This window comes from Tasmannia lanceolata, unplaced genomic scaffold, assembly GCF_043159265.1.
Source record: "Tasmannia lanceolata isolate RefF3 unplaced genomic scaffold, GAP_Taslan_0.1 ptg000012l, whole genome shotgun sequence".
NCBI lineage: Eukaryota > Viridiplantae > Streptophyta > Magnoliopsida > Canellales > Winteraceae > Tasmannia > Tasmannia lanceolata.
In genome coordinates this window covers 50416677-50426425 of record NW_027518689.1, presented here as the reverse complement: position 1 = coordinate 50426425, position 9749 = coordinate 50416677, and positions in this window count along the sequence as shown.

The following is a 9749-nucleotide window of genomic DNA, read 5'->3' as shown; positions in this document are numbered from 1 at the left end:
CAGTGCGGAAGGAAGCAAGAATTCTTTGCTTTCCACGATGGTGGGTTTTACATCTCATTCCTAAAACCCTACCCAAAATCAGTAATAAAATCAAAGCCCAAAACCCAAATCTATAAAATCAAAACCCAAAACTCTAATATCTGTAAAATATAAACCTTTTAACCTATCCAAAATATGTGTTGGGAAAGTTGCCTTATTTCCCACCCATCATGGGTTATTTGGGTGGGAAGGCAAGAGGCATAGAATAGAAATTGGCTTTTGGGTTTTTTGGAAAACCCTACTATAGAGAGAGGGTTTTTTCTCTCTTAGGGTGTGGCAAGAGAGTGTTGGGGGTGTGTCGGCTGCCTCAAGGGGGAGAAAAAAAGAGAGAGAAAGAGAAGTAAAGGAAAATAGAGAAGGAGAAGAAGAAAAGAGTTTATTCTTTGGGTTTCTTCTTGGGCTCTTGGGATTTCTTCTCGGGTTGTCTCTTGGGATTTTCTCTTGTGGGTTTCTCTTGGGTTACTCTTGTACGGTCTTGGGTTTGAGAGAGCAAGGAAAGGGTTGCGGGTTTGTGGGTTTGAGATTAATCCATTGTAATCCTTGTATTTTGTTTTTCTCATAGTGGAAGATCGTGTTTCTCGCCAGTGGAGTAGGCTTTGCCGAACCACGTAAAATCTTGGTGTTCATCTTGTGGCTTGCCTGTGTTTATTTTACTTTTTCGTTTAATTTGTGCATGATCGGATCAGATTTGCCTGACAGATTTTTTCTCAACAAGTGGTATCAGAACTCAGGTTGAGCGATCGTCGAGGCCGGGTGGAGTGATCGTGGGTGTTGTGGTAGGATCGCGGTTAGAGCTATTTTTTTGGGGTGGAAAGATTGTCTAAGAAGATTCTTGTTCGAGGTGGAGGGCTACACCGAGAAGTGCAAAGTAATCTGAGATGGCGATAAAATCGAGTTCTACCCAGTTCAACATCGATAGATTTGACGGAAAGGGCAGTTTCACCCTATAGCAGATGAGGGTGAAGGACATCCTAGTTCAACAGGGCTTGGCGAAGGCGTTGAAGGGAAAGGATGGAAAGCCGGAGAAGATGACGGGTGCCAAGTGGGAAGACATAGAGTTGAAGGCGGTCAGCACGATTCGACTATATCTTGCAAATAGCGTTATGTTTAACGTTATGGAAAAGGAAGATGCGACTAAATTATGGGAGAAGTTGGAAAAGCTTTATATGTTAAAAAGCTTGGCCAACCGGTTGTATCTGAAGCAGCAATTGTACAGAATGAAGATGCAGGAAGGTGGTGATCTTCTGGAATACATCACGATGTTCAACGGGGTTGTGGATCAGCTCCACAAGGTTGACGAAAAGTTGAAGGAAGAAGACAAGGCCCTTTTGCTTCTTACTTCACTTCCTGATTCGTAGGACAACCTGGTGAAGACTTTATTGTATAGTAAGGATACGATAAAGTTGGAGGAAGTCACGATGTCGCTCTTATCGAATGAGATGCAGAAGAAATCTGTTCTTGGTGCAAATGAAGAGCAAGGGTTGGTTGTTCATGGTGGGAATCAAAGAGGAAGGTCGTATGACTGGGGATCAGGAAAAGGCAGGTCAAGATCCAGGGTTGGCGGAAAGGGTGTGCAATGTTACCGTTCTAAAGAATATGGCCATATCAAGCGAGATTGTCCAAAGTGAGTTGACCAGGCGGACAATGGTGCTACGAATATTGCGGTGGCGGTAACGAATGAATAGAGCAAAGGGGTTGGAGAAATTCTCACAGTCTCCACAGGTAATCACACTTCTCCTCATGATGAGTGAATTTTAGATTCAGGGTGCTCTGTTCATGTATGCTCTAGGAGGGAATATTTTGATATGTTCCAAGAGACAAGGGCAGGTGTAGTGTCCTTAGGTGATGGGTCTACTTGTGACGTCACGGGAGTTGGAATGGTAAAGATCAAAATGTTTGATGGAGTGGTTCGTACTTTGGGTGGTGTGGCGTATGTCCCAAAGTTGCAAAGGAATCTAGTGTCTCTTGGCCGGTTGGACTCCAGGGGTTGCAGGTTTTCAGTTGCAGGTGAAGCCATGAAAATCACACGCGGCTGTAGACACCCCATTTTGACTAAGCCCTAAACCCTCCCGGCTCGTGCCAAATCCATCCGAATCTCAGCATTAGGGTCTCAAACTTCGCCCTAGGCTGGATTAGGGTCTCTTCTAACCCCTTGCAGAATTTCATCGAGATCAGGACTCGTTTGCCCAGCAATCGGGTTGAGAGGGTGTGTGTAGTGTAAATAGGGGGTGGCCCACTAGGTTTTTCATTTTACCCTAAAAACTTTGTATTTTAGGAAAAATTCAAGTTATCCAAAGACCACAAATATCCTTGAATACATTTTCAGAAGCCTTAGGATCTCAGAATTGTCTCGGCAAAATTTCAGAAAAATCCACCAAGAAAATTCGAAAAAAACAAGTGGAGTTAGTGCAGTTATCAAGCGTGGGGAGAGTGCATTAGCCAGCTGGGGTCGCGGATGTGTTCGCTCATCAACTTAGAGTGCCGATATCAGTTTTTCGGTTTGCCTATAAATAGCAAATTTCGCTCATTTTTCAAGGATCGGATTTTTCCCAAATTAACGAGAATTAGAGAAGAGAGAGAACGAGAGCTTTCCCCAAATCCCAAACCTTTATTCCCGTTTCTTTCTCTCCGATCAATCTCCGGTTTAGTTCCGGCCAGATCTTGATCGTGAGATTTTTATTGTTCTTCCTTTTATTCTTCTTTAGATTTGCTGATTTCTCTGTGTATTCACTTTAGAAACCCTAGTTTTTCACAAAAACCTTAGATCTGTTCATCTCATACCTTAGATCTACTTTAGATCCGATCGTTTTGTTGCAAATCTTGTCATTTTTTCTTCATTTTCTTCCCTCAGATCTTTATTTCTTTTCAGATCAACCATTTCGTTCCTTTTTCAAACCCTAACATTCTTAAAAAAAAAACTAGATCTGCTCTGTTATGATGCGATTCGGTTCATTTTCTTTATTTAGATCATAGGAATTTCAGATCTGAAATCGTTAGCCTCATAACAGCAGCGGCTGGCTCGTCTTCTTCATTCTCTTCTATTAAAGAAGAAAAGATTCATTAAGATTTGCTAATTTCAGCAGATTTAAAGCTCAGAGTTCAGATTCAAAAAAAAAAGAAAAAGAAGAAGAAGAAGAAGAAGAAGAAACACAGATTTTATTGTTTTAGTTCCGGCAACTCTTCTTTTCTGACAAGCTCTGGTCAAGCCTCGGCGAGCTCAAGACAATCTCCTTCTTCTCAGGTTAGTATATTTGTGTGTTTACTTCTTTTTAATCTGTGTAAAAATCATTGTTAATTTATTTTTTTTTTTACTTGTGTATCTTAGAAATTCTTTCTAGTCCACATTTTGTTAACCGAATTTAAGATCTACAATTTTTTTTTCGGCTTAGATTTGTATTTTTGTTGCACAAATTTGAAGTTTAAGGGGGTTTTGATGCCTTTGATCATCTTATTTAGTTGATTTTAGTTAGAGATCTAGGCTTTGGTTAGAAGGATCAAAGTTCCTAATTAATTTCGTGATTTGCATATATTTGTGATAGGAACCGTATTCTTTTAAATTGAGTTTTGGAAGATCTGAACTTTCGATCGACTCTATGATTTTATCATCTTATATGTACTTTCGACAGAAGATCTATGCTTCGATTTGATTTTTTTTTTAGAGAAATTTTAGCTCATTATTGATCTTGTAAGTTCTGTTATATTATTATAGGATTTTTTATTTTTATTTTTTATCTTCACTATAAGTCCCTTTATATGTTTAAATTGTTCTTGCAGAAATTCTGTGAATTCATGTATCCCTATTCATTTGGATTTACCTTCTTGGTTTTGAGGGTTTTAAATTAGGTTAATAGTATTTTCCTCTCTTTTCCATCTACTCTTTAGTCTTTTAGGAATAAAAAATTTTCACATTGAATTTAACAAAGAAATTATTCCTTTTAGTTTACCTTGATGTTTATAGACTAGGTTTCATTTCAACCGGTTTTGATTAATGTTTGTAACGATAAATTCTACAAGTCTGTTCTGTTTTCTTTATATTTTGTTTGGAGTTTATTATGCATATTTTTTATTCAAGCTGTGTTGTAGATCACTGAATAGGTGTTAAAAATGATGCGTAATTTATAAGCTCCATATTAGAGAAATGTGTTAGAGGTTACCTCTTTGTGTTAATACCATTAGACTCTGCATTTGCAACCAACACCTTTACCTTCACCTCCATTTTCACCCTAACAGGCCTCATTTAGATCATTTTTCTTGTGGCCTCACAATGCCCTAAATTATTCTCTCGATACCATTTCTATCTTGTTTCCCCTAACAGACCATATTTTATTAAGCCAAAGCTCACAGCCCCCATGCTCCATTTGTATATGGACAGCCCCTATCCCATTTGTATACGAACAGCCCTCACACCTTGATAATTAAACCAACTGTTTTATTTTCTCCTTTTGTTGTATGCTCTGTTTCAGCTAGGATTTTTTTTTAGAGTTCGACCCTGTGTACAGTACATTGTCGGCTGTTTTCGGATCATTTCTGGTCAGAGTTGGCCAAAGCCGTACAAAGGAAAGTTGCTTCATATAAAATTTCTCAAACTTTTCTTGTTGTGCAAATTTTTACCAGAACCGCTGTTTTGATTGTCAAAATCCCTTTGTAAGATTTCAGCTGTTTCGAAAAAATTGTCATGCTGTACACAGTACATTGTCGGCAGTTTTCAGATCATTTATGGTCAGAATTGGCCAGAGCCGTAGAAAGGAAAGTTGTTCCTTACAAATTTTCTTAAAACTTTCTTATTGTGCAATTTCTTTAGAAACAACATTTTGGGTGTCAAAATTGAGTGTAAACTTTCAGCCAAACACCTAATGTGCTTTTTAATGGCGATAACCTAGAGATGATCATTTTCTAACCACTTCTGGCTGGAGTTGGCCAAAGTGGTCAAAAGATAAAATGTCACTAATCATGAGATCTACAACTTTGATAATTGTGAGTTTTGATGGTTTTGATGTCTAGATGGTCAAATTTTCCTCAGAAAATCACATTTTCTACACCTTATGTCATTAATATGATATGGTTTGCTTTTTGTTTTTGTTTTGATTCTAAATCATTTCTAATGATTATTTTGGATATGTAAGCATACTAGCAAGTTATAAATCATGTATTAGTAAATTTCCATAACTTGTTTTACATTTTGATGCGTTTTAGTAAAAATTGGGGGTTTGGTTGTGCTTTAACAATGCCTTGTTAAACTTGATACTGATATGCGAACAAGTGATCTACTAATGATTTGAATCTTAATTAAACATATTGGAAATCTGTAAGAGATGTTGGAAAATGGTTAATTAAAAAAATGTTAAGGAGCTATGATAGAGACTTGCACTTGAACTAAAAGAACTTAGCATTCCTAGACATTTAAGCTCTCAAAATTCTTCAAATCATTTCCAAATGCATTTCCATGCTTTCCAAATTCTTTGGATTCTTTTTCTATGGCAAACTAAACCTTTTTCTTTTCATTTGAACATATCATTTGCAAATAATTGTCTTGCCTTGCATTCTCTTGCACTTAAAATTCCCTTCTTTGAGAAATATCTCCTTAAGGGTATTCATCATCATGTCTTGATTTCATTAGGGGACTTGATCAGTCCAAGTAGCACTCTCCTCTTTACTTAAAAGACTTGCCCAGTCTTTTAGGTTTGTATTCCTTGTACATCAGGAGCCTTATCTTTGCAAGGGCGATGAAGGCGATAGCCCAAGCCCATTATTAGAGGACTTACATAGTCTGAATAGCGCTCCCCTTTTCATTTTAGGCTTATCCAGCCTTAATAAGTCTTAGAATTTTCCCTCTCACACCTTAATAGTGGTAGCCATTTCCATTTTGATATTAACAGCCTTATTTCACCCTGACAATAGCAAATATCATATTTTTAGATTTAGTTATATTTCGCTGCTTACATATATTAAATAAATGCCTCTTTTAATTTATACTTTGTATAGATTAGAAATATCATTAGAAAAATTTGTGTAAAATATTGAGAATTTATTACTTTTCTTTTATACTAAGCTTTGAGTTAGGGTTCGAAGACGGTAATAAATGGATTGTTCAGGTGAGATTATCTCAAAGCTTATTATACTCATTCCTTATTATTTAAATGAATTGTTAATAGGAAGAAGGAGATCAGATAACTACTCTATTCGAATCATCGACATGAGTACTGTCTGATCTCAAGGCGGGATTAGAAATATTATCATGTGTATTTGATATCAGATGATTACTTTGGCATCATCTGATTTCATTGGAGTCCCCGTATTGGGGTTTGTGGTTGGTTTTCAAGTGTTTGATATTGTTTTTACTTTATTAGGCTATCCAGCGGCTGGTCTGGACTAATTAATGTTATTTATCATTTTATGATTGCTATTAGATTGTATATTCTTCTTTGCTTGGCACTTGATTTATTTTTAGAATAAAATTTGCGATTATCTGGTAGCCTTTTCTTCTCTTTTTGATAGACTAACACAGTCTTATAGATTTCTGTTAAAATTCTTTAGATATTAGAATTCCCTCTCGTTGCAAGGGCGATGAAGGCGCTAGCCTAAGCCCATCCTTAGGGGACTCGCTCAGTCCAAGTAGCATTCCCTTCTTTGCTTAAAAGACTTGTTCAAGTCTTTATGGTGTGTATCCCCTAGAAATTAGAAATCCATTCATTGCAAGGGCAATGAAAGAGTTCTCTAGAGCCCTCTCAGGGAGACAGGCTATGTCTCAGACAGAGAAAGTTGTATCCTTTAGAGACAAGCTTTGTCTCATTAGTGAGTCCATCCTTAGGAGACATGCCATGTCTCGTCAGCACCTCTCTTGGAGTTCATCGTTGTGTTTAGGAGTCTCACCCAATCTCATTCTCTTGCTAAACCCCCTCTTTGTGCGTCTTTTGGTTTTGGGAGAACACCTTACTCGGCTTGGCATCATACCCCGACCCTTATGGGTATTGGGTTGCACATTTGTTGCACCCTAGGGCTAGGTAGCTGTCCGGCCCGGCTGGGTGTTTTACCTTTGCCAAATATGCACAAGGTCTCTTTTTCCTTGTTAACATTTTTCTCTATCCTACCTATGTGTCTAATAGACTTACTCATTCTCATTCTTTTACTAAACCTCCTCTTTGTGCATCATTTGGTTTTGGGAGAACATCCTACTCGGCTTGGCAACATACCCCTTACCCTTATGGGTATTGGGTTGCACATTTGTTGCACCCTAGGGCTAGGTAGCTGTCCGGCCCTGCTGGTTGTTTTACCTTTGCCAAATATGCACAAGGTTTCTTTTTCCTTATTACTTGTTGAGCTTTATCTTAGTTTGATAGTTCACTAGCCTAGGAATCCGTCCTTAGTCTAGAGAGTCAGTCCTCTTGTTCAGGAATCAAATTCTATCATCATAGGGGTTAGGATTTTATCCAACCTTTCATCAGATCATGTTCTTCTATCCTCTCTTGCAAGGTATAGGATGCTGTCCAACCCTTGCAGAGTCGTGTTTTTGTCTTTTTCCCCCGCAAAGCATAAGATGCTGTCCAACCTTTGCGGGATATCGGGAGTCTGTCCTCCCCTTATGATGATAGGATTTGTCCCCCTTGAGTCAAAAACATTTAAAAACAACAAAAACATCTGAAAAACCAAAAATCTCAAAAATCTTGAGTCATTAGGAGTAGTTAGGAAATCTGTTCCGAACTACGTTGGCTTGATCCTCTTCCACGAGGTACGTAGTGCAGCTTGGGATCCACGTCCCAGGTCCAGCCAAACCTTTAAAAATAAACATTTCGAACCTTCAAAAATACAAAACTTCTTCAAAACCTTTTCAAAAAGATCTTCCCATAGAGTTAGGAGTCCGTCCTAGTTTGTTTGGGGTGTTTTAGAGTTAGGAGTCTGTCCTGATTTGTATTGATATGGTGTGTCCTGTCGTGTGAGTGTCCCTAGAGTTAGGAGGCCTCAAGTCGATCGGTTAGATATTTAGTTGAACCGATGGCTAGACTAGGAAGCATATAGTTAACCCATGGTTTTCCTTAGGTTGCACAGCCTAGTTACACATAGGATGTAGGACCCACCTGCATTAGCTTAAGGCTAATCAACTTACATTAGTTAGGGCATATAGAGAGTCCTGAAAATTACAACTCACTTGAATTTAAGCAATCATACAAAAAAGCTTTAAAAATCAGTTGAGTCTAGTGGATCGAGTCTAGGATAGCAGTTCTAGATGGTTAGGCATAGTAGTTTGGAATAGGGCATCGAACTACGTTGACTCCGATTCTTCCCGAGGCCGGGATACGTAGAGCAGCTGGGATGGATGGCCATCTTGGTCCGAGTCAGGTCACATTAGAGTTAGGACTCATTTTGTCCAGTCATGTATAGAATTGAATTGTGTTGTGTGTTTTGCCGTGTTTTCTTACTTTCATGTACAGATCCTATACTTTTAACTGTAGCATGCATGTGTTTGCATACCAGAACTTAGACACCCATTAGGCATGTCACTTATAACCTAGTTTTGCTTAGGTGACACATCTTTCATTTATTTTGTGTATGTGTTTATTATTCATCTCCGAGACATGCATGATTAGATAGACGTCTTCTTGGAGATATTCGTTCCCATTTCATATGACTTTCGCCCAAAACTCTTCAAAATTATTAAATAAATGGCATAAGAGACCAGGTGTTTGCACTTGGGCGGATGAGGTGCTCTTTCGACCTTCCGAATTCGTAACCAGGCACGAACCCTCTTTTTATAATCTCTGGTTATCCGTTGCAACAGAGCATAGTATGGGATCCTTGGCCCACTTCCTTGGATGACGACTCTTCTTTGTTTAAGGTACGCCTCGAATCTGGGCTAGTCCCCGAATCGAGAGGTATCTCACCTTTTATATCGCCACTCATGCTGTGAGAGGCACTTCTTTCGAGAGTTCCTTGGTAGAGCTCTCCATTCACGTGGATGATCATGAGACTGTTCGCGCGTGGGGCCCGTCCCCACCGTCTCTCTCGGATCGGGGTCCACAGGCTGGCGACTCTGCCGGGGATCATCTCTTTCGAGATATTGCCTAACTTTGTTAAAATGCCATTTGTTACTAATTTTGAAGAATTTTGAGCTAAAATCATTATAAATTGGAATTCAATCGCTTAGAATCCAGGGGCACCAAATAGGTGTTTAAAACAAGGAATTCACACACTGCACAGAGACATACATCATTTTGTTCTTTATTTTCTTTTATTGATTTTATTATAACTGGCTCCACGGGATAGAAACAATGCGTGCCACATGGGATGTCATTACCCTGTTTGTGCTGTTGTATCTATTTCCAAGCTATGCGCTCGTGCTGCACCCGTAAACACTCGGTGCACTTGTGTTTACAGCAGCCGATGAGCAATGAAGCATACTATGTATAGCACTCGGTGCACTTGTGTTATACATACTAAGTATGGATCATATGCATAGTACCTGATTGAGTCCGGAGCTCTACTTTCCTTTTACATATATTATGTACATGAGTATATTTGCTAACCTAGTAAAAACCCAATTAGGACTTGCTTGTACTTATATATGTATTTTATTCATATAGGAGCGAACATGTGTTACTTACACATGTTGGAACCTAGATTTAGGAACCTTGTCCTGTGTATAGATTATTGTAACTCACCTTATGTGGTTACAATGCGGTCCTAGTACACTCACGTGTCTGTCTTGAGTCAAGTAT